This window comes from Jaculus jaculus, chromosome 1 (assembly GCF_020740685.1).
Source record: "Jaculus jaculus isolate mJacJac1 chromosome 1, mJacJac1.mat.Y.cur, whole genome shotgun sequence".
Classification (NCBI taxonomy): domain Eukaryota; kingdom Metazoa; phylum Chordata; class Mammalia; order Rodentia; family Dipodidae; genus Jaculus; species Jaculus jaculus.
The window spans coordinates 111767499-111791742 of NC_059102.1; the positions used below are offsets into that span (position 1 = coordinate 111767499).

General features: G+C 42.4%; 1 protein-coding gene across 2 annotated transcripts in view; it reads left to right on the forward strand.

Annotated features, from left to right (window-relative positions):
* The first annotated feature begins 8196 nt into the window (after positions 1-8196).
* Plppr1 (phospholipid phosphatase related 1) overlaps positions 8197-24244 on the forward strand; it is a 301657-nt gene continuing 285609 nt past the window's right edge. For both annotated transcript variants that reach the window (XM_004656967.2, XM_045141838.1), the window contains exon 1: positions 8197-8309. The gene's annotated coding sequence lies outside the window, so the exon portion shown is untranslated. The remainder of the gene's footprint in view (positions 8310-24244) is intronic.

The window sequence follows — 24244 nt, forward strand, 5'->3', positions numbered from 1 at the left end:
GTAAGTTTTGAAATCATGGGGAGTAAGAACAAAAATTTTGTTTTTTAGAAAAATTGTTTTTGTTATTTGGCATCCACTGAGATTCCATATGCATTTTAGTATGACCTTTTTTTTTCCTATTTTTAAAGAAATGTGTGGTTTTAATAGAGATTGTGTTGAATCTATAGATCACTTTAGAGGGTGTGAAATTCTTAGTCTGAATTTCATACTTGGATTGAATGTTGTAAAAATGCCCAGCCAGCGGCCAGCTCAAGTTATATGAGTTCAACACAGAAATGTTAATCCTGTATTGGGACCTATACAAGACAGTAGATTTCTTATTGGGGGTGGAGTTTATTTACCTTTGGAGAGGAAATTTTCCTAAGGTGCTATTATAATTATTATGTATTTACCTGATTTATTTTAATAGCAATATAATTTTCACATTGTTTTAAAATTTTTCTATAAATATTTCTCTCATTAAATTTCTAAGTCTCTGTAAGTTGCTTTTAGGACAAAAGTAGTACAGTTACTGTTGCTGACATTGTTTCATGTAGAAAGTAGTTAACTATTTTACAAATAAAAAATAAATTTGAAACAAAAGACAAATAAATTTGGAATGCATTCTTAGGATAGTGAGAAGACTTGCCAAGATTCCCTATAACAGTGTCATAGTTTCTATTATTTTCCTATAAGAAGGATAGAAAGGAAACATCACATTCCTTCTACCCAACACATTGCTGAGGATAGAGGTGAGGGACAGAAAAATAAAAGATTAATCTCAGAGTTGGCAATCTATATTTCGTGGGCCAAATCCAGCCATCCTACCCACCACCTGTTTTTCACAAAGAAAAGTCCCACAGGAGTAGAGCCATTCTTATTCTCTCACGCATTGTCAGTGGCTAGAGTTGAGTAGTGGTGACCGAGACCATATGGCCCACCAAGCCCCAAGGCCTAGAATACATGCTATCTGGCCTGTTACAGAGTACGTTTACTGGTCTCTGTACTACACTGTTAACAAATGACGATGGGGTAATGAAGTTCAGTCCTCTGTTTTAAAGCTGGCAAAAATGGAGACACCAATGCTAGATCTCTGCAATTACAAGTGAAAGGTTCCAGGCTGGCAGTTGGGACGGAATGACAAAGATACACAGGCTTGGGCAGAAATGCCTCTTCTGCATGGGGCACAATCCCCACACAGAAAGTGCTAGCAGTGGTATATCCCACAGCATGCAGAATCCAAGGGAAGTTCAGTCAGGAGTCATCCAAGGACCAAATGAGGTTCCTCAGAAGATACAAGGATGATATCAGGAAGGTAACCAGAGACTAGGGGAACAAACGATAGGTGGTGGGTATCACTGTGTAGACATGGACAACTTGGTGGGGTTCTGGGTTTTGTGGTCTACTCCTAGTGAGATATTAATCCACAATATAAAGTATGGAAGATGGGGAAATTCAGGTGTCAGAACACAAGAAATGGTAACAAACATTAGGTCCAAAATGGATAAGATAGTCCATGAAAAAAAAAAAAAGAACAGACTGAAGATTTGTATAAGTAAGTATCTTATCAAGAAACACAAATCATCCTATGATTAAGATTAAACAATCTGAGGAGAGTACCAGGATGCATCTATGTGATTGAATGTGCTATAACTGATGGTATGTTACTTCTGGGATTAGGTTACGACAGTGCAGCTTCTGTCTTTGGAGCTCTGCTCTCAGATCATTACTGGGTATGTGGATGACTGAAATGGAAAAGACACATATGATATAAGTTACATGATCCTCTCATTTTCTTTTCCCTGGATCAGTATGGTAACCAGAGCTGAGACCATTCACACCTTATCTTGTCCTTATGCCTCCTACTCACATCACCCAAATCCCCAACCATGATGAGAACAACTTTATACTTTCATCAAAGACAGTTACAGTAGAAATTCTAGGGGTGGGATCCAAGGCTTATCCTTTTCTTGGATTATTTCTTTCGAAGACAAAAAGTTCTAAGCACTACTGAACCAACTATTTCATTCTACTTAAGGGAAAGTTTGAATAAATGAGAACATTATTCCAGTGGATTAGTTGGCTGGCATGAATCTGTCCCTTGAATTATAATACATGTGAGCCAAAACTCATACACTTTCTGAAACAGAATAATTAGAAAGCGCTTAAGTTATGTTTCTAAGAGAATAAAACATGTCTTCAGAAACCAGCTTTGACTCCATCTCAACTTCCATTTTTAGATAATCAAACACAAAACTTAAAATCCATGTCTGGGGACTTCCTCATCAATAATGAGTGCCAAGTGTTACAGTACTTGGAGTCCTGTTTCAAAGTCAACATCTTACCATCAAAAATTAATTCAGAGATATGTATTTCTCGTTCATTCTGAAACGCAATTTGCTTACATTCAATAGAAAATACAGGCCTAAAATATTTTCTTCCTTTGAGTGGTTTGTAACCAACTCAGGTGGGGTCAAGCCTAACAGGAAAAAAAAAAATTGCTAAATTATCATATATTGCAAGAGCTACAGGTGTAGTTGTTTCAGCTTCCTTCACTTTGGAAGGAAAGGCCTTGTTTTGGTTTATGGATGTGAGGGGGAGGCTCCATGAGGACAGGGGGAATATGGCATGAGCAGAGGGTGGACATCTGAACCTGGCCACATCAGGTGGCAACAGCAGCAGGAGAGTGAGCCAAATACAGGCTATAACACCCATAACCCCACCCCTCAAAACATATTTCCTCCAGCAAGTCCCCAATATCCAAATTGCCACCAACTGTGGATCTTAGCACTCAGAGCACATGAGTTTATGGGGAATACCTAATTCAAACCATAATAGCAGTTTCACAATATTTTTTCATAGTAAAAATGTTTGATTCTAATAATGAGAAATCACTAATTTAGCTATGTCAGTCATTACTTAAAATTTTTACTAATTCAACAAGATTACTATATGCATGATGCTTATGCAAGAAAAAAAATGTGTAAGTTTATGTGTCTCACTTTGGTAGTATTTAGAAAGAGCCAAAATTACAGGTAGGGTATAAGCTAAATGGAAGTGGGATGCAAAATGTTTTTTAGAGAATATTCGGAGCAGAACTTCTGTAGACATTACATAACTACAAAGTTCTTATATTACTTCAACATTATTCAACACCATGTGATTATTGTAACATAATTTTGCCATCTTTTTATTAACAACTATAACTTTTAAAAGTTTAATGTATGGATCCCTCTATTACTTGTTTTTTTTATTAATTATAAAATCCATTTTCTATCAATATTATTTTGAATGGCTAGTGTGGTGGTTTGATTCAGGTGTCCCCAATAAAATTACATATTCTGAATGCTTAGTTCCCCAGCTGGTAGTATTTTGGGAATTGAAGTTTCCTGGAGGCAGTGTATTATTGGGGGTGGGCTTATGGGTGTTATAGCCAGCTTCTTCTTGCCAGTGTTTGGCACACTCTCCTGCTGCTGTTGCTTACCTGATGTTGGCCAAGAGGTGATTTCTACCCTCTGCTCATACCATCATTTTCCCCTGCCATCATGAAGCTCCCCCTCGTTTGTAATGAAAATAAACCCCCGTTGTCCCCACAAGCTGCTCTTGGTTAGGTGTTTTCTGCCAGCAATGCAAACCTGACTGCAACAGTAAAACTGGCACTGAAAAGTGGGAGAAACCTGGTTCTGTGGCTTTAGACTTTTGGAACCGACTTGCGGGAGGAGTGTGGATGGATCTGAAATCTTGGCCTTAGAGACTCCATGCAGTATAGTAAGTACAGATTGATGGACTATTCTGCTCAGAGTTGAAAGACCTGAATGCAGTAAGAACTATGGACTGTGAGTTTGGCTGATGAGGGTGAGAAAGAGCTTTGCCTGGACTGGGTTAGAAGTAGTTTGTGGGAGAGGCTTGCTGTTATGGCCCTGTCCTGAGAATGTGTGCAGGGCTGCATTGTGGAATAACAGACTGGTGTGAGCAGAGGGATATGGCACAAATTGAAATAAATTCTTTTGGACAAAACTACTGCCCATTCACCTGCAATTGTTTGAAAGATTACAACCATTGAGATTGGGCCAGCTGATCTCTACTGGGGCAACAGGAAGAATGTATACTCTTTTGAAGGGGCCGCAATGCTGGCTAATGTCCTGTTCTTCAAAGTCTTCTTTTATGTCCCCTGGATTAACAAATTGGTATCCAACCTTGTACTAAATAGAGGGTCACTGAATTTGCAACACAGTTTTGTTTTTTGGAAATGGATATGGACAAGGGTAGTATGAAACAAGCTTCTTGAATTACCTGTGTGGATACCTGATGGAGCCAAGAGAATTAACCATGGGTTGTAGTGGAGACCACATGGAGATGGCAGTACTACTGAATAGCTGCCAAGGAGACCTGCCAGCATTGCAGACTCATGATTGATTAGAATTATTGTACTTGGAGACTTGTCACTGTTTAGAGTTGTCAGACTTGGAGCTAGAGTTTGGAGTATGCCCTGTTTGTTTTAAATCTTGCATTGGTTGAATATTTGCTGGTTATGCCTAATGCCATCTTTTGTAGTGTGGATGTTTATTCTGTGCCATGATTATTTTTTGTATTAAGGCTATTAAAAGATCTTGGACTATGGGGCTGTTTGAACATCACTGGGACTGATTAAAAATTATGGGGACTTTTAAAGTTGGACTGAATGCATAGCATTTTACATCATGTATGATTATCAGTTTATGGTGGCCAGGGATGGAATGTGGTGGTTAACTCAGGTGGCCACAATCTTATGTATTCTGAATGTTTAGTTCCCCAGCTTGTGACAATTTGGGAATTGAAGCCTCCTGGAGGCAATATATTGTTGGGGGTGGACTTATGGGTGTTATAGCTAGCTTCCACTTGCCAGTGTTTGGCACATTCTCCTGCTGCTGTTGTTCACCTGATGTTGGCCAGGAGGTGATGTCCATTCTCGGCTCATGCCATCGTTCTCCACTGCCATCATGGAGCTCCCCCTGGAGTCTGTAAGCTAAAATAAACCCTTTCCTCCCACAACCTGCTCTTGGTTAGGTGATTTCTGTCAACAATGCAAACTTGACTGTAACAGCTAGTTCCTTTAAAATTTAATAGCTACTTCTCTTTAAAATACATGATTTTAGACAAAAGTGATAATGCTGAAACATTTTGATGTGAAAGGTGAAATCACAAGGCATCAACTTGCTGGTGTCTGGAAGGGGTTGCAAAGTTTAGGGATTATCCTTATCCAGGTAGAGAGGAATCCTGCTAATTCTGAAATCAAGGCAAGGATTGTTGAAAACACCTGTGGCCACCAACATTCTTATACCAATTTCTCTCAAAGCCTTATGCAGATGTTCCCACACTTATTGAATTAGAGTATTCTGTTTATTGATAGATAAATTTAGAAGGAAGGCAAAAAAAAAAAAAAAAATAGTTAACTGCCAATGGAGGTGGAGTACAATGGCAAGAAACCCTGCCAGACAAGGAGAATCCTTAATCACACTACATAATAAAAGTGGCAAAGCATGCTTGGGTTTATTATGGAAAGACAATCCCATGTCACTCATGTCTAGACTGGAGTGTTGAAGGGTAAGGGATTAAGTTATCCACCATTCACACTGTCATGTGTTTCCACAGTATTCTTTTTACACACGGATTTAAATGTTAGGGCGATGGTTGCGTGGGCGAAGGAGGAAGCCAGAGAAAAATTGGGAAGCATGTGGTTTTCATCTGTTTTAATTACTTAAGCTTAGCAGTAGGCGGGAAGAGGGTGGGTGGGGGGAATGTAGCCTTAACAAAATCATAGTAGTGAAACTGTTAACCAACATAGTAATAGCCACAAGTTGCAGAGAGGGCTGTGGGCTGGGCACTTTTTTATGTGATTTATGTACACCATTTCATTTACTCTCCAAACAGTACAATACTACTCCACAATCTATTCACCATCTTATAACAGAGGCATCACAAGGGGATTCCACTTTATCTGCAATTTCAAATTCAGAGGTCTTCCTTATTCTTGACCTTGTTGGAGCTGCTTTACCCTTTAAGATGGTGCAAAGGATGTCCCAGATACCAGTTGAGCTGTGACCGCCCCCCTTCAACCAAGGCCAGGCACACACAAAGGAGATTGTGCTACTACAGTAGACAGAGCCTTGGCGCTGAATTGCACAAGTGAGACCTGGCCTACTTCAGCTCCACCTCTCTCTTCTGGGTTCCACCCAGCTCTTGGATTCATTTGCATGTCCCACTCCCCTCTCATTTGGGTCTTTGTGGTACAACAGGGCTAATAGCTTCCACATCCTAAGGAAGCAGAGTGTCCGAGGATGCCAATCCCTTGGATTTCAGGATGAACATTGTTCATTCTTCTAAAAGGGATGTGGCTACATGTAGATCTGTCTTGGATGTTTCTAAAAAGCCTCATAGCAAGGTGAACTGCTGATAAAACAGACATGCAAGGAGTAGCCTCAAATAATGTAGTTGCTTACCACTGGGATTTTCAGGAGTCCCTCATTTCCTTCCTGGGTGGGTGGAGATGGAGACTCACTGTCCTTTAAGCAACCATGTTACTCTTCTCAATCAATTACTAGGGAGGTCACCAGCCACTACATCCTGGTCACTTTCTCTTTCTAAGGACTTTTCATCCTGGTGCCTTTCTTCTAAGTCCTTTCTCCTAAGCTTTGCTTTCACTTGGTGGTATTTAGACATGCCGTTTTCTCTCCTCCCGGTGCGTTCTAGGATGGGATCTAATTGTCCTGCTGTTCAAGTGTCACTAGAGTTATTATTGGGAAGATGAATGGGAGCCGGGTCAGGGTTCAGCTAGAAGGCATCTGCTCACTTGCACTGCACAGTAGAAGCACTCAGAGGTGATCACTAACGAAAGCTTGGAAGACATCTGCATAGTACAGCCTGTCCTCCATCCTTCCAAACCCGGGTGACCAAAAGAGGTGGTCATTTCCTGGAGGGATAGTAGCCAGGAGGGAGGTATGTCCTACCAGGAGTTCCCTGTTTGGAATGACTTTTTCAGGCAGAGAGGGAATTGTGTCATTAAACAAGGGGAGAAAATGGAAACTTCGCATAGGTCATAACCATCTGCCTGTTTGTGTATAGGACAATCTCACCAAAGAAGAGTTTCCACTCCACTCCACTCTCCACTGGCCTCAGGTTACTGCAGGTTCAGGTTCTCACACCGGATTCTCTTCAAGTTGACAGCTCTTCCACTTAACCAAAGCGCCAGAGGCCGCCCCAGGAAGGCCTGGAATTGCCCTGGCTTTCTAGACAACTGGGACAATGGCTCCATTGTTCTTTTTGCCCTCTTGAATAGGGCAAGTGTCTCCTCCATCTAATCCTGACGCTAAAGGAGGCCTATTTTGGGGTGCTTGGGAGATCACCTTCTCTCCCTCTCTCTATTGTGTTCCTCTCGGCCCACGATAAATCAAACCTGTTTGGGAGATCCGGTGTACATGGCTGGTCGACCCCCTCACCTCCCTCTCTCCCCAAGAGAGGAAGTTGGGAAAGAAGAAAGCACAGATCAGGAAACTCTTCTTAGTCCCGCGGCCACCTGCAGCCCGGGCTTCCTTCTGGACCCTTGGGAGAGCGCATCGCAATGACCCAGGGGATTCCCTGGAGCAAGAGCTAAAAATAGCCCAGGTGAGGAGAGCCGGGTTACCGTAGGCTCGCAGCACAGTCTCCGAGGAGGTTGGGGTGGGGATCCCGACACTGGCTTCCAGCGCCGCGGGAGCCCGGGGGTCCCGGCGCCGGACGCACCTTGGCGGTGGGGTTTCGTGGCTGCCTCCGGGGAACCGCGCGGTGCCCCGGGATGCTCGGGTGAGCGCCAAGCCGCTGCCAGCACGCCGCAGCCCGCTCTCCTCCGCCCCGCCGGGGTTCCCGAGCGAGCGCTCGGCGTCGGGACTCTGAGCATGCGCAGACCCGCGCCCTGCCCGGCTCCCGCCTCCCGCCTCCCGCGAGCGCCCCCTCCCCGCCAGCCCTTTGCTCCTCTCCTTTCATTAAACACACAGGAGCTCCTGCAACCTGGACCCAGAGCCCGCGGGGGGACGCGGAGGCGGAGGAGGAGGCAGAGCGCGGGATGGGCGCCGAGGGGGACCGGTGATCCCGCGCACCCCGGCCCCGCGCGCGCGCGCGCACACACACGCGCACACACGCTCACACGCGCACACACTCACACGCTCACACTCGCACACGCCCGCGCCGCGCGCTCTCCCACGCAGGCGGAATGCAGCAGCGCCGGGGGAGCGCGTCCGCCGCCGCCGCCTGAATGCACCTTGCTGCCCGCAGCCCGACGGCTCCGTAAGGCGCACCGAGGACGCGCAGCCACCGAGGTGAGTGCGGCGCCCGCACCCCGAGGCCGCGCCGGGCCGGCCGGGGGACAGGCTCTCCGCCGAACGCCGCCGCGGCGCAGGTGGCCCGCGCCTGCCTCGTGGGTTTCCAGGTGCCGACCACCGTGGCGTCCCCTACTGTGCGGGAGGGAGGGTCGCCACCGGCGAGGTGTCAGATGGATCCAGCGGAAAGCTGCCCGCTCCGTGCTCGTAAACTTTCCTCTGCTGTCATTTGGGAAACGTGCAGACAAAGGGGGCGTGGAGTGTCCCTCCGTCCTGTTCCACCCTTCCGACTGCATTCCGGGCTGGGAGGAGAGCCGGTGCGCGTGGGTGGGCGTGAGTCCTTCTTCCCCCCCCCCCGCCCCCGGCGTCCTGCAGGTAGCTGAGGCTGAATCCCACTCGGCGGGGATGGGGAGTTCTCACCCCCAGCTACGAGCATTGCTGTGCCGCCGGCATGGGCACCTGCTAGTCTTGCCTTCCGCCCTCCAGAGCCCCGGGCTCGTGGCAATGGTGCGTGGGAGGGTGTCACCTGGAGAATTGGGAGAGCCACCGGCTTTCTCATTCTTACCAGTGCCAGAGGCGCCAGGGTGAGGCTCGGGTCAGTGAGGGATGAATGATGAGTTATTGAAAGGCTTGCCTTAATCAACCTCAGAAATGTCAGGCGCCAGGGTCTCCGCTCCCAGGGGAAGGCACTGTCTTCACACACCAGCGCTGGGAGCCGTCCTGGGGGCTGCTGTAGCGGCAGTGGCCACAAGCGAAGATGGGCTTTTATTTTTGCCCTGGGTTTTGTGACACACACGTGTGGAATAGATGGAGGATTCTGGGTTATTATTTGTCTTTGTGGGAATATTGTTTTTGTTTTTTTCCTTTCAACCTCTTTCGTGGAAATCTTTTGCTGTCTACCACCTGGTTTTGTATGTAGTGGACATGCACAGCTCTGACTATCTACTCTGCACTAGGGAGAAAAGGTCCTGAAAAAAGGGATTCCTAAAAAGCCAGCTCCGTGGAGGCGGGATCTCAGAGACTGAGTGCCTGCCTGCATCCGTGGAAAGCCTGAAATTTGGTGGTCAGTGTAGGTAGCCAGACGGGGTCAGCAGGTGAGGTGTGCAGGGTCAAGACAAAGAGGAACAGACGAGGGGCTAACGAGGTCCTGTAAGTGAGGTGTGACCAGAGACCGACTAAGGCAGGCGAGGTTCAGTGTGAGGCACTCTTCAGTCTTTGACGAATTCAAAGTTAAACATCATGCCAGAAAATTAAGCAGAAATCGAACATGAATTCTCCTACTTCTGTGGTTGGCAGATCCTGCTCTTGGAGTGGGACAGACTCTAGTTTGGAGATATTTGGATGTCACATCTGGAGCATGAAAGATTTGATTGCTCCTTTAGCAAGATGATACATTTATTCTTTTGGTCTAGAAGGTGCATTGTGCAAGTTTTTTCATTTTGACCCATTTGTGCCTAGAAGGTGAGGTGGGTACATGGGTACCTTTTTTGTCTTCATTACCCCAGAGTCTGGGCTTCCTAAAGAAAGTCAAGCCAATGCTGGCAGAAGTATGTGCTGGGAGCTCAGATCCAGGACTTGTAACTACTGATGATCAGAGAGTGTCTCTTCCCTTTGAGATGACAGGAAGGCCAGTTCTCTCTGTTGCTTGGGACAGGGACCTGCTTTCTTTTTACCCCCCTCTCCATACTTTGTGACTTTGAAGTAGAAGAAAGCATGAGCTTTATTGAGACAGTTCACATATGAAAGAGACCTTGAATCATAGTTAGCAGAGCCAAAGATGGAGATATTTTGAGGGAAAAAAGGAGGGAATTGAGAAAGGGATGTATTTTACTAAAACAGGCTGGCTTTATGATTTTTTAAAAAAGATGTTCAGTAAGACAGAAATCTGAAAGTGATATTTTTCCTTTTTAATAACTAGTGAAGAAAATACTTTTCCAGAAATATTTTCAAGTTGAAATTGACATAGTGGGGGTTTGAAAATAATTGTCAGCATATGTCTTTTCTACTTCATGGAACACATTTTCATCATTTTCCTTGCAAATATTGGCAAGAAGAAATCAGGACTCCTCTTTTTACTAGAGTTTATTATTTGCTGTTATGATGTATTTCTGCTTTTTTCATCTGCAAGGTCACTTCATTTTGATCATATGCAGATTCTGTTGACAAATGGTCATTGACCACATATCCTGTAGTTAACATCAGAAGTCATATAAAAGCATATAACATATTTCATGACCTCAAAGTGTTTGCAATATAGTTGTGAATGCAAGATTAGTGCACATGATACAGTCATGGGGGAATAGCTTTGTATTGTAGTAAGTTTTTAAAAAAATATTTTTATTTACTTGAGAGAGAGAGAGAGAGAGAGAGAGAGAGAAAGAGAAAGAGAGAATGGGTGTGCCAGGGCCTCCAGCCACTGCAAATGAACTACAGATGTGTGTGCCTCCTTGTGCATCTGGCTTACGTGGGTCCTGGGGAGTTGAACCTGGGTTCTTTGGCTTTGTAGGCAAGTGCCTTAACCTCTAAGCTCTCTCTCCAGCACTGTAGTAAGTTTTAAATATATGAGCTATACATTCCATTCTGCTTTCTGGATTTCTCAACATTTAGGAAACTATGCACGGACACTTGTTATGTGCTGGGGCCAGGAAGGAAGAAAACAAACAAAACAATACTGGTCCCAACCTTCAGGAAGGAGGAAACGATCCATGGTGTAATATAATTTACCAACCTAACTGGAAAGTACACTGAGTGACAACAGTACATATAGTTCAGTGTTTTTTTTCCTTTCCCTCAGGAGTTTGAACAGGTGATCTTTGAGACACTTTTGAAAAATGAATAATCTTTTCTGGTAGGGAAGGGTGGAAAGGGCATTCCTAAGCAGAGTAAATGTGTGAGTGCTTGATAAGTTAAGGTAAATGTAAGTCATTCCATGTGGCTAGAGCCATACAGGGACGAACCACACCTGGGCAGTGCTAATTAACAACTAATGCTTTGGAGTGGGTGTTAGGAGAGAGATATGGCCAGGATGCTGTGAAAGAAAAAAAGGGGGAAACTTCTAGCAAAGGGATGCTAGGAAGATCCAAAACAGGTTTCTTAGGGAGGTTGATGTGAGCTGAGTTTCAAACAATGACAAGGAGAAGAAACAGACTTTCCAGGCAGAAAATCGATGAGCACTGGAAGTGGTTCTATGTGGCTGTTCTTAGTTCTTTGGAGTGGAACAAAATCACACCAGAGAACTAAGCAGAGATCAAGTGTATAGAACTGCCCCAAGCAAAGGAGCTTCGATATTTCATTTCAAAGGCTAGGATGTTTGAAGCTTATGAACATTTCATTAGATTTGCATCGGAGAATTATGACCATGTCCCCAGTGTGAAGGATAAGCTGAAGGTGGTCAGACTGCAGGCTGGGCTTATTATGGAAATAGAAGTGTGAGATGACAGTTGACGGAGCGGGGACTGGAAACGAAGAGGTATACCTGGGAAATGAAAGAGAAGTAAAAACCCACTAAAAAAATCTGCTAGTCTTACAAAGGCCTCCTTCTGCACTTATGCATCACCCTCTAGGTGTATCCACTTGTGAACTTTATTTTGCTTTGTGAGGGCAAGACAAACACAGCCACATCTTCAGCATTGAACATGGGCCTAATATAAAGTAGGGCCTCAAGAAACATTTGTTGAATGAATGATTAAAAATGAATGAGAAATCTATTCATAAAGTGATGATTTTGCATTAGGATAGAGGAAGCTACATAATGACCTCGATTTCTCCAAGGGGATCCACTCTTGGGAATCCAGTGGTGGAATTGTTCCAGGGAAGCCACACATTTTTTTTTTCAGCCACTTTGGTGAAGATCTGTCATTGAAAGAGCCACGGGGAATAACATTGAAGTATCATTCTTATATTTAAAAATTATGTTATCAGCATATCTTGGAGGTACCAATAGTTACACAATTGGTTCCTAATACATCATATTTTGGTGGTGAATGTGTTTTTCCTTCTTTCTTGTCAGAATGGCCTGATATTGTGTACTTTGTGCAAGCTTCAAAAATAAATTATGACTAGGGCCCCTAAATTCCAGGGTCCTAGTTGAAGAGCTTGTGATATCTTGGTATCCTGGCACTGATCCAAGCCCAGATATCTTGCATTCCAATTTGAAAATCCCAGTATGACCTGTCATCATGGAGGAAAACAAAAATTGTGTCAGTGAATAGGCATCCCACACGGCGCTGTGCACAGGAATGTTGGTAGCTGGATAGATGGTGACAGAGGACAGAGGAAGATGCTAGCTCAGGGAGGTTTAAGTCATTCTGTTTTACAGAAATGGATTTTGTGGTATCCCTGGAACCTTTTGGAAAGTAGTATGCTGATTTCACAGTAAATGCTAAATATTGTGAACATTGAGAAACAGGACAGAAGGGCCAGAAGGCCACCAATGCAGAGACTCAGTGTCAGCATTTAGTGTCATCTAGGGATGAAAGAGTGAAGTAAGGTCCTGTAATGATCAGTAAAGGGGATTCTCAGATAAGAGGGGAGAGAAATGGTGTGCAGGCCAAACCTGGGGGAATGAGAGGGGCAGTAAGACTTCAGAGAAGCAACCTGGGTCAGGCAAAACATAGAATCTCATCTCACCCCACAATATGCCTAATTTCTGCCTCTACTTGGCAGCCTAAGCACTCAAGTCTAAAGCTTGTCTATGGTTCCCAAGCTTGTCAGTGTCAGGGCCAGCTTATGTCCTGTCATCAAATGTGTCAGTTACCAGGATGGATTTAAGTGAGAAGAGGCTGGAACTCGTGAGAGGAGAGAACTGCAGGAAGACAGTGAACAGATTTCTTTGGTGAACTACAGGAAAGTGGGTTTAGTACAGCAGAGAGCTCAGAGGCCATGCTTCAGAGTTCAGAGGAGAGTGAAACGAAGAGCTTTCTGGCAGGGCAGTGTGCATTCATCAGTTGTGTATGAAATCTGGCAGGGAGAAAGACTTATGGGGCCATGGGGAGATGGTGCAGTGAGCTTCAAGCTAGTTCTTATCAAGGAGGAGCAGATGGGAAGAGCTAGTGCTTAAGAACAAAAGGGGTGGGGGACAAGGGTGGGAGAAGAGAGGAGGAAGGGAGAGAGCAAGAGAAGGAGAGGGAAGGAGGGAGGGGGGGAGAGAGGAAAGAAGCAAGGAAGGAAGGGAAAGAAAAAGAAAGGAGGGTGCCCTTTCCTGACAACATCTGCAGAAGGACTTGGGGGCAGATACAGAGCTCTTTTCCCCTACAACTAAATAACAGATGTTTCTTGAAGAACCCTAGAGAACTTACTTCCTTGAGTGTCTAGCCCTAGTGCTGTCATTGGACATGCAGGCTGGTGAGCCTTGTTTATGAAACAATGTGACTGAGCGGGGGCTGTAGCCAGAGGGAAACTGCTACCTGAATTCATTTGAGAGTCTGAATGAAGTGAATTCTTAATTCTGGCTCTGCCACTTATCAACTGTGGGACTTTGGGCATGTGGTACCCTTCTCTGAGCTTCCAGTATTTTCTATGCTTAAGATGGAGATCATAGCAGAATGTCTTATGCAGGGTTGTGAAGATTAGATGAGTTCATTGGTTCGGCTTAGTGTGGAGTGAGTGTACAATCAATGGCAGGTATTACATGCGATGACGTTTTGGTTTAAAAGGTACAGTTTTGGTAATATCCAGATCTCTAGAGATGTATGCTTTGGTGTCCATTTAAGAACTTTTTTTAGTTAGATTTTTAAAATATTTTTATTGATTTATTTTCAAGCAGAGAGAGATAGTAGAGAGACAGAGAGAATGGGTGCACCAAGGTTTTCAGCCACTTCAAACAAACTCCAGATTCATTGGCACATTGTGCATCTGGCTTTATGTGGGTACTGGGGAATTGAATTTTGGTCGTTAGGCTTTGCAGGCAATTGCCTTATCCACTGAACAATCTCTTCATCCCTTTTGGGGGTAAGTTTTAAGTACTGGTTCTAATCCTGCCTACTTACGTGTAGGAATTAAATAAGCAGACACAAACAGGATAGGAACAGGCCGGCTTGGCTGTTATGGTCTAAGTGGAGTTACACATGCTGGGAATGGCTTCCGATAACATATCTAGATGTCCACTTCTCACATCTGACACCAACAACGGAAGTTTGCCTGCTTCAGGTGCCGAGGCATCACACAATGGGTCTTAGCCTTTTAGTAACATTGCTTTCAGGGATGCGACTAAACATGTTACTTATTGCCCTTCCTTGGGACAGAGGGTTTCAACTCTAAGCATTTTTGTAGAGAGTAGAGAGTCCAACACTCTCTCATCAGTTATTTCCTTTATGGCAAATCTTGTGTTGTGTCCTATAGCAGAATCCGAATGCATGGGAAAGCCCTGATACCTAGCCAGTGAGTGGGGCAGCAAGCGAAACTCAGGTCTGACCCATAATCCCTATAAGCCCCCCCCCATTTTTTTGGTCCATGCATCCAATTTATATTTTATACATCCTAAACTTCTTATAGTTCCCCTAGTACGATTTTCCCATTTTCCTGTTGGGTTTTTAGCCATGCTGCTCCCTCTTTCTGAAATTATATGCTTTACGTTGGTCTCACCTCGTAACATGTCATTAGCTTTCTTTTCTCTGTTGTTTCAGGCGTCCCTTACTACATTTCAATGCCTAATTTAGTGCTTGGCACACAGTAAGTGCTCAGTAAGCATTTTTTCCTTTTTCTTTCTTTTGCTTTGATGAAACCCTAACTGATGTAGCTTCATTAAAACAACAACAACAACAAAAACAATAGAATCTCCAAGTTCAGTGATTCATAGGAAGCTATCTCATCAGAAGTCCAAGTGAAATATGAGAAGGTCCTGGGAACCAAAAAGGTTCGTGATTCACCTCAGGCCAGTTACTGTAGGTAATGTCAGAACCAAGGCTGAAATCCATTTTTGATGCGTGAACTTAGCTCTAACTACTCCTGGGGTGAGAGGACAGTGGAGGAAGCAGGTTTCTATGTGGAGTTTTTGCATTAGTTGTGAATTTTAAATATTGCTTCAAAATATTGTTTATCTTGGTTATTGAGTTTTTAGAAACTTTTGAATTTTTTGTCTGATGCAAATGCCTCACTCACCTGCTCATTCCACGGAGTGGCAATAAAGACATGCCCTCACCTTTCCAACTCTGGCATAGAAGCAGAGTGACTGTGTACAAGTGCCCACCTTGAAAGAAATGCCATCTAGCATGGGGGTAAGAGCTGCTGACAAATGCTACATGACTGGTTGACCTGCTACCCTGTAAACCTTATGTTCAGCAATTAAAGCAATACCATGGTTAAAATGAAAGCCAAATCAAAGCTCTGTCTACCTGTTATCTGTGTATTCTCTGATCAGGGCTAGAGAGAAATCAAGAGAATGTCTAGACTAGTTCCTTCATGTATACATTTATGCTTGTGGCTTTTGAGGTTTTTGAAGCCTCAAGCTGGAAAAGGGGAGAAATTACTCTACTTGTCAATGTGGTTAGTGTTGATTATAGCACTGGTGATTTGTATTGAACAATTAAGGTCAAAAATTACAATGACCAAATTGGTCACTTTTGAAATTAAAAATAATAAAGGAACAGGAACATAAATAAAAGGAGAAAAGGCAGTAAGGGAAGGAAACGTTAAGTCTCTGCTACTTGGTAGCATATAGGTAATTCCATGGGGCTTTACATGTATTATTTCCTTAACATTTGTACCATTCTGTTAAGGAGTTGTTGATGTCCCCATTTGACAGCTGAGCAAATCAAGTCACAGAATGTTGATCTGACTTACCCAGACCACTGAGTTACAACTGTTTTCAAATTCAATTTGCACCCAAAGTATATGCATGCCTCCCCGGTATTCCTGGAACCCAAGGCTTATAATTTCAGATTATCCCATGACCTCTTTGTGCCCCATGAAATCTTAGGTGGCGGTCTTCAGTGGCTCATCAGTATTAACTGGATGGGAAGCCAGCACTCAGCTCCTCATTCTGCTGCTGTTTCTCCTTCTATGGTACATTATCTTTCCCATCCATCAGTAACGCCATGGAGCAGAGGTGCCTGCACACAGGAAATAAATGCCCTCCTTGTGTGGCTGTCATAATTTTTCCATGCCCAGAAAGCGCATATTTTAGATTGCCTCCATTACTTCAGAAACAGCCTCCCCCCCACCCTCACCCCATCATGGCATCAAGTGTTCTAGAAATATTCACAGGCACTGTGATGAAAAGGTGATCATGCTGACTGGAGCAAATCTGCCACAAGGAGGGGTAATGTCTTTGCATGGTTGACTGGCAAGAGTTTCTGGGGTGCCTTTTTATTGAGATTTCTTATGAGAAGCATGGAGCAATGACCTCTCATCAACATTTAAATTCAATGAAATACATAATCAACTGGAATCAGATACAATTAACAAGAATGGTCTTCTGCAGAGCATGGATGGCTCTTTAGCAGCTCTGCAAGCCAAGTGCAGTTTATCACTATTCCTGTCTTCCAGTGTTACTTGCTATTGCTTCTAGGCAAACCCACATACCTAAGTGCTCTAATAATCAGCCCACAACATTCTCTCCTGAGAGCACAAGAACCAAGGAAAAAAAAAAAAGGAGAAAAACAGGAAGGCTTTCATTCACACTTGTATTAACAGGGTAAAAAGCAATTATCTATCTAGAATTATTTTTTCCTTTTCCCCCAGCAGTGTAAAAGCGAGGCGATATGTTTTTGGGATTTAGGTTTTAAAATGGGATGGCATATGACTGTGACACAGTTTCCAGGGACAATTATAATTAACTTTATTAATTTAAAAAGTTGACCAAGCCGAGTGTGATGGTACATGCCTTTAATGCCAGCACTCAGAAGGCAGAGGTAGGAGGATTGTTGTGAGTTCAAGGCCATTCTGGGACTACATGGTGAATACCAGGTCAGCCTGGGCTAGAGTAAGACCCTACCTCAAAAAACAACAAAAAAATTAAATCAGTCATATATGTAGTGCAATGGTATACATCTAATAAAGCAGAAAGTAAACATTTAAATTTATGCCACAATCTCTTTCTCAGAAAAAGTGCTGTTTTGTATATGTTACTCCAACATTTTTAGTCCATTAACATTTATATTTACTACCTTTTCCCTTAAGTGTTAGGTTTATACATTCTATAATATTTCACCATTTATTTTTATTTATTGTTTCAAACAGACTCACTTTCTTTTGATTAATAAACGTTTGTTAAATATTACTATTGTAGGAGAAGGATGAATGTTTCTTTTTAATTTTAAATAGAAAATGACTGATAAACAGATGTGTCCTGAGCATCTCATAGAAGCCACCTATTATACCATGTGTGTTTGAGGAGCTCATATCATAACAAGAGATACAATGATGAGGGCACTCCAGTTGAACTTAATCCATGGCAACTACTTGCAGTTCTCCTAGATTCATAGATTTGATGGTCCATGCCAGTCCTTGTCATTCCAGATGAGAAATCTGAAGTCATTTGGATTAGGTGATTTGCCTAGGGTCCCATACCTAGTTGACTGGAGAGGCTAACATGACAGCCTGTTTCTCAGTGCATCAAGTCAGTGCTGATTCCATTACGCCCGACTTCAAAACAATTCCCACATTAGGGCAGATAGGGAACACAGGTCAAAACACTAGTTGAGGGGCTGGAGAGGTGGCTTAGGGGTTACAGTGCTTGCCTGTGAAGCCTAAGGACCCATGTTCTACTCTCCAGATTCCAAGGTATCCAAATGCATAAAGGTAAGGCAAGGTTACACATGCCCATTAGGTGGTGCAAGCAACTGGAGTTGGATTGCAAGCTGAGGCCTTGGTGCACCAATTCTCAATCTCTCTCTAAAATACAATACAATACAATACAATACAATAAAAAATAAAATAACACTAGTTGAACCAACTCATGGTTCATATAACTGTTACTACCCATAAACTTCTGCAGCAATGGCCTTTCTGACGCATGCTGCCATCTCACCATGCTCCCTGCTCCATGTTTTCCTCCTCTAAATAGGCCTGTCATGTGGTATGTGTGTGTGTTGGGGGCCAGATGAATCTAACATAAGCAGAATGCTGCTAGTCAGTGAGCTCACGATGTGGAATGAGATGTTACCCATGAAAGGTGTTTGCCTATAAGCATAATATGAGGGGGTTTTTAACTTTGGCTTTTTGCCCACTTTAACCTTAAGGAATGAGTTCCAAAATAAATGCATTTACCTGTCAACTTTAATCAAGTGATGTGCTTTTCCTTGTGCTAACTAAAGTTTTTTTTTTCCCCCCAGGATGAAGCATAAGTAAAACCTTGAACACCCTAATTCTTTATGTTTGCTCTACCAGGTTAAGAGCTTCCATGTTGGGCCAGTTGGAATGGAGGTCAAGCTTTTGCTGTACCATTTCCTACCTTGTAATGATTCAGTCAATCCTTCGATTACATCTCATCTCTCATCTGCAAAAAAAGATCATGAAAGTATCACTTCCCCACCACAGAGATTTTCATAAGAAAAACTGAAAACAATGAACTCATGTGCCTTTGTAACTATACATATGATCTATTACTGAAGTAATATAAATTTTCATAAGAAATGTAGCTTTCTTGGAATCTTTACCTATGAGCTGACCCTGGCTACTAGGTTTGGCTCAGGGTGCGTTGTTGACCAGCATTCTCCTTGGTTTTGTTGGGGTCTTTGTGGTCTAGAGAATAGCAGTTAGGAGCAGCACTTGGAGGACTGTGGGGGCATCAAGGAATTGTCAGCTACTTTGAGGTTGTCCTTGGAGTTTCTCCTAAGGAAGCTATGCAGGAAGTGGTAGCATTGCCTGAAAACACATGCATGCTCAGACCTTGATCTATGTGCATTTCTTTGGAGAACAATTACTAGACATTGTATGGTTAACTTGCTTTGAGCAGAAGTTTTCAAAAACATTAATACCAATTAAATTGAGGAAATTTGCCAAAGTATGGAAAATAAATGGAAAAATTTAGTTATGTTAAAGCAGACTATAATGTTCTTCTCTCCTTCCTCCCTCCTTCCCCCTCCCTCTCCTCACCCTTCCTTCCTTCCTCTCCTTTACTCTCTCTTCCCTCTCTCCCTCTCTCCCTCCCTCCCTCCCTCCCTCCCTCCCTCTCTCTCTCTCTCTCTCTCTCTCTCTCTCTCTTTCTTTCCTCCCTTCTGAGGCCAGAGTCACATGCCCATCCCTCTACACTCATAATAGTTGTCAGCCTTTAAATGTATCATCAATAAGGCTGGAGAAATGGCTTAGAGGTTAAGGTGCTTGCTTGCAAAGCCAAAGGATCCAGGCTTGATTCCCTAGGACCCATGTAAGCCAGATGTACAAGGTTGCACGTGCATCTAGAGTTTGTTTGCAGCAGCTGGAGGCCCTGGTGCGCCCATTTTCTCTCTGCCCCCTCAAATAAACAAATAAAATTTTATAAAATATTAAAAGAAATAAACAAACAAAAAAAGAACTGTCATCAAAAAAGCAAGTCTTGAAGGAAATGGTAAAAAGCTACCCTCTACACTTTTGGTACACATAGGAAAAGACCCCGAAGAAGAATTGAGTTCATTCAGAATTGAGTAGTTGGGTTACATGATACTATGAGAAGGTTAAAGTCACTAGGGTGTAAATCAGAATTCAATAAATAATAGCTTTTTCAAATCACATAGTCTTCCTTTTCTTCTAGGTTTTTCTAACTTTTCTCTCAAATTCAACATTTGCTGTTGTCAATCTAAAGAGGACAGTTCATAAAATAAGGGCCTCTTTTCCCTCTTGTTCCTCTGGAAGGCATATACTGATTACCCCAGGGATAATTTCTCTCTAGAAGTTTGTCTGGCCTACCATAGCCTATATAGTAAGAGAACATATACTCATGAAGAACTTTTCCTATTTTTCCTTCCAAAGTGCCATATTTCTACCCCTTTCATCCCGATGATGGTAAGGTACCTTCAGGAGATACTCAGATTTTAAATAAACCTGTTACAGAATATCCATGACCACAGAAAGGGATTTTTCCATAATATTCCGAGTAATTATGGATCATTTCTCAGTTTGAGTTTAGAAAAATAGCTACAACTTAAGTGATTATATATGTTTAACCAGATGAAAAGCTGAATGGCATTATAATTTCCTAGGCAATATTTCATAAACAATGGTGGTTTCATTTTAAAATGTTAATGATAGTTATGGCTCCATCCTTATAGGAAATGAAATACAAACTTCACCTGTTAGGTGCTGTGTTTGATCTTCACCAGAGAGAGAGAGCTTTTCCTCTGACACCACCTAGTCTTCCTTCCATTTCTCCAGGGATGCTGTTCACTATTTTGTTTTTGTTTATTCTACTGACAATCTAGACAGCCATTGCTGCTGATCCCTTATGCATGACTCCTGCCCTCTCTCCTAGATAACCTTACCATCCATATTTGTCCCCTGATAAGGGAACACTGATATCATCTAGAAAAGTGAAAGGTAGTAGAAAGATTGTGAGATTTCAATAGAAGATCTGTGTTTGAGTCAGGACCATATCCCTTCCTATGTAGGCTGAGAATTTTCTTACTGTCTCTGAGATTTAATTGCATCATTTGTAAAATGGAGACAAGGACGATTAAAAAAAAGAATTATTCGGGGGTGGGGGTAATGTCCAAGAGGATAAGCTAAAATTCTGCACAGGTATTCATTATGCATTATTACTAATTCAGCAACATCATTTTATAAGTGAGACAAGGTAACCCTTTCAGCAATTTGGAGTTCCATATTTTACTATCCAGTTGTAAGTTGAAAATCAAAGCATGTAGTATGAGTCAGACAGAAATAAGTGTGCCAATTGAGAATATAAACTGCTGTAGGAGCAGATATATTTATCTTTTACATAGTTTGTATTCTACAGTAAACAGAAGACATGACTGGTATTCTTTACCTGATTTGCCCCAAATTACTTACCTAGGGATGTTTTATTCTATCTGTGCTCCCCTTTGAATATAAAGACTGCTTAAGATAACCCAGAGGAGTATAGATGGTTCTAAACCTGAGTAATGCTTACACAGGAGGCACATAAAAAGGACAAAGGAAGCAGGGCCTCTCAGCTGATCCAGAAGCAATCAGCTGTTTCACATGCACCTAAAATAGAAAAATTAAGGCTTTGATAATTTGTATAGTTTGAAAGCATTCAACTCATTGTCAAATTAAGGGTCCCTTCCTTCTACCTCTGGAAACTTGGAACAACCAAAGCCATTTTGACCAGAATCACCTGAAAAATTTATCAGAATGAGGAGCTTTAGCAGAGCCCCAAAAGACTGAGATCTTCACATGCAGGCAGCAGTTGAACCCAGAACATATTTGTGTTCTTTGAGTTATTAGATATATTTTGGTATACAGTCAGTATTTGTGGTGGCTCTGTCCCCCAGGATTTCTCCAACCGTCTGTCCCTGCTCTAGAGTTGCTTGGCATTGCTTTCTTCTTTGTTTGCCTTCTTGTCTGTTTTAGGATGCTCTGGCATGACCTCTGATGCATTGTGGCTTCCATATCCAGAGTCAGTTGTGAGGCAGGTATCCCCATACTTTCAGGCAAACAGAATTTCCCAGTTCAAGTTTTCCTTAGCCATTATCTGCCTCAATTCTCTTTTATCTCTCTTATTTTCACAAAGTCCACTAACCTCGTTTTCTACTTCTAATGTTTCCTTGACCATTAGGTTATTCTTGCTGTTAACACTTGTAGGTAATTGTATTTACTTTATTTTTAATGCTTTTATTTTGAATTTGTTGCTCCTTTAGACTATTATCTGCAAAGTGGAACTTTGAAGACCCCTCCAGTCATATTCTTTTCTCTAGATAACTTTCCTTCTTCAGGAGAAGCATTTTTAGACTTTTTTAAGGTTTTATTTTTTTATTTATTTAAGACAGAGAGAGGGAGAGAGATAGAAGGAGAAAGTGAGAATGGGCATGCCAGGGCCTCTAACCACTGCAAGTGAACTCCTGATATATCTGGCTTACATGGGACTTAGAGAATCAAACCTGGGTCCTTACGCTTAGTTGGCATGTGCCTTAACCGCTAAGCCATCTCTCTAGCCCCATTTTTAGATGTTTTGAATCGTAATTATTCTCCAAGACTTTCTTGCTCCCCCACATATATTTCTTATCCTCTTAATCATTTCTTGACTTTTCCATAAAGGGATTTTGTATCCCAGGATACCATGAACTCTCATGTTTCTGTTTTGAAGTCTTTCCCTGCTTGTCCTCATCACTGTGCAGGAGAATAAGTTGCAGAGCAGAAGTCTACCTGGTGTGATGATCTGCCCACTGAGACATGAAATTGCATAAAGGACATCAAGGGTATCTCTGGGCACTGTGGCAAGAACCTTGTCTTATCCCCAGACTGCAGATGTTTGACCTCCACCCCTGCTGTACCTCACAGCGTTGGCTGTTCTGTGGGTTGTATCAGGAACACAATCTCCTTTGTCTTCTGAAAAGACTGTCACTCCATTTTTCTCTCTTTCCATTGTTCTGCTCCATTGTAGCTCCCACAGATCACTCAGGTCTGAATCACATGAGTCCTGAGCATTGCATGTTCCGCACTTGTGCTTTTAAAGAATTGTCTTTTAAAATGCTCATCTGGTAGATGAATTCTATTTCCATTATTATTATTATTATTATTATTATTATTCCAATATTCTATTTTGCCTGGGTGACTGTAGCCTTTCTTGAACACACCTCCTGACTTCGAGCAGCACTTCCATTCTTGTTTCTTTTCATCTCTTTTGATTGCTGCCATGTTTTTGTTTCTTGATCTGCTGATGATGGTTATCACTAGCATCTTTGAAACTGAATCATTTTATTTTATTTTTATTTTATTATTGAGGTATGTGGTTTAGTTCAGGTGACCCTTGGAAATTTTCTTCAAATTTCACCATACTGCTAGGAGGACCCCAGGCTAATACAGAATAACCTCAGGGGAAAACAAAACAAAACAAAACAAAACAAAACTAAACTATCACCAATGATACCCATGTATTGAACTTTTACACTGTACCTTACAAAACTGTACAATTACTATAACTGAAAATAAACAAGGAATTTGTTGAGGGTGTCATCTACTTCATTCCATTTGTCATCCTTGGCTGCCATGTGTCCTAACTTCATGTTTTCTTTTTCTGTGTCTCCAGAACTATGTCAGGAGAAATGTGTCAGAGAAACAGGTCCATAAATAGATCATTTCTTGCAGGGAGAGATGCCAAATGGTCTTGTTCCGTGTCCAAGAAAACACTGGGACTCCTGAAAAGCAAAATGAAAAATGACAAGCGAATTTATCATTACACTGGGAAGACAAAAGGCATAGACATAAGACAGTAACATCTCTGATCTAGTGAGCATTTGAGGGAGGATGTACCAGGCTTATCCTGCACTAATTAACAGCCACAGGGACTCTAGAGCCCTTGGTCTTCTCAAACACAATACTTCTTACAGAGTCTCTTCTATGTTGCAACATGATATCAGAGGAGAAATCAGCCACTTTGGCATGTAAGCCTATTCAGAGAAAATGGGACTCACAATGAGATAGTAAATCACGGTGAACCAGAGGAAATGTTACAGTGTTCAGGAAAATGTTTCTTTTCCTTTAGCTAACATATAAAGATTAATGTGATGCTGTCTCATCTCAGGGAGATTCATAGACACATTGATTTTAGAATAGGAAACATATACATCTCCTAATGCATTTGCACTGAATGTTCAGACTTCAATAGCCACTAATCCTCAGGGACCAGAAGAAATCTTGATTCAGAGCTATTGTCTAGAGATGGCCATTCATGAGTGTATGCCTCAGAATACATGAATACTGTAGTTTATTCCCACAATGAGATAACATATAGTACCAAAGAATACTAAAATAAGAAATATATAATAGTATAATGAGAAAAATATGTGAACAAGAAACCCTTAAAAGAGAAAGTGTAGCTAGTT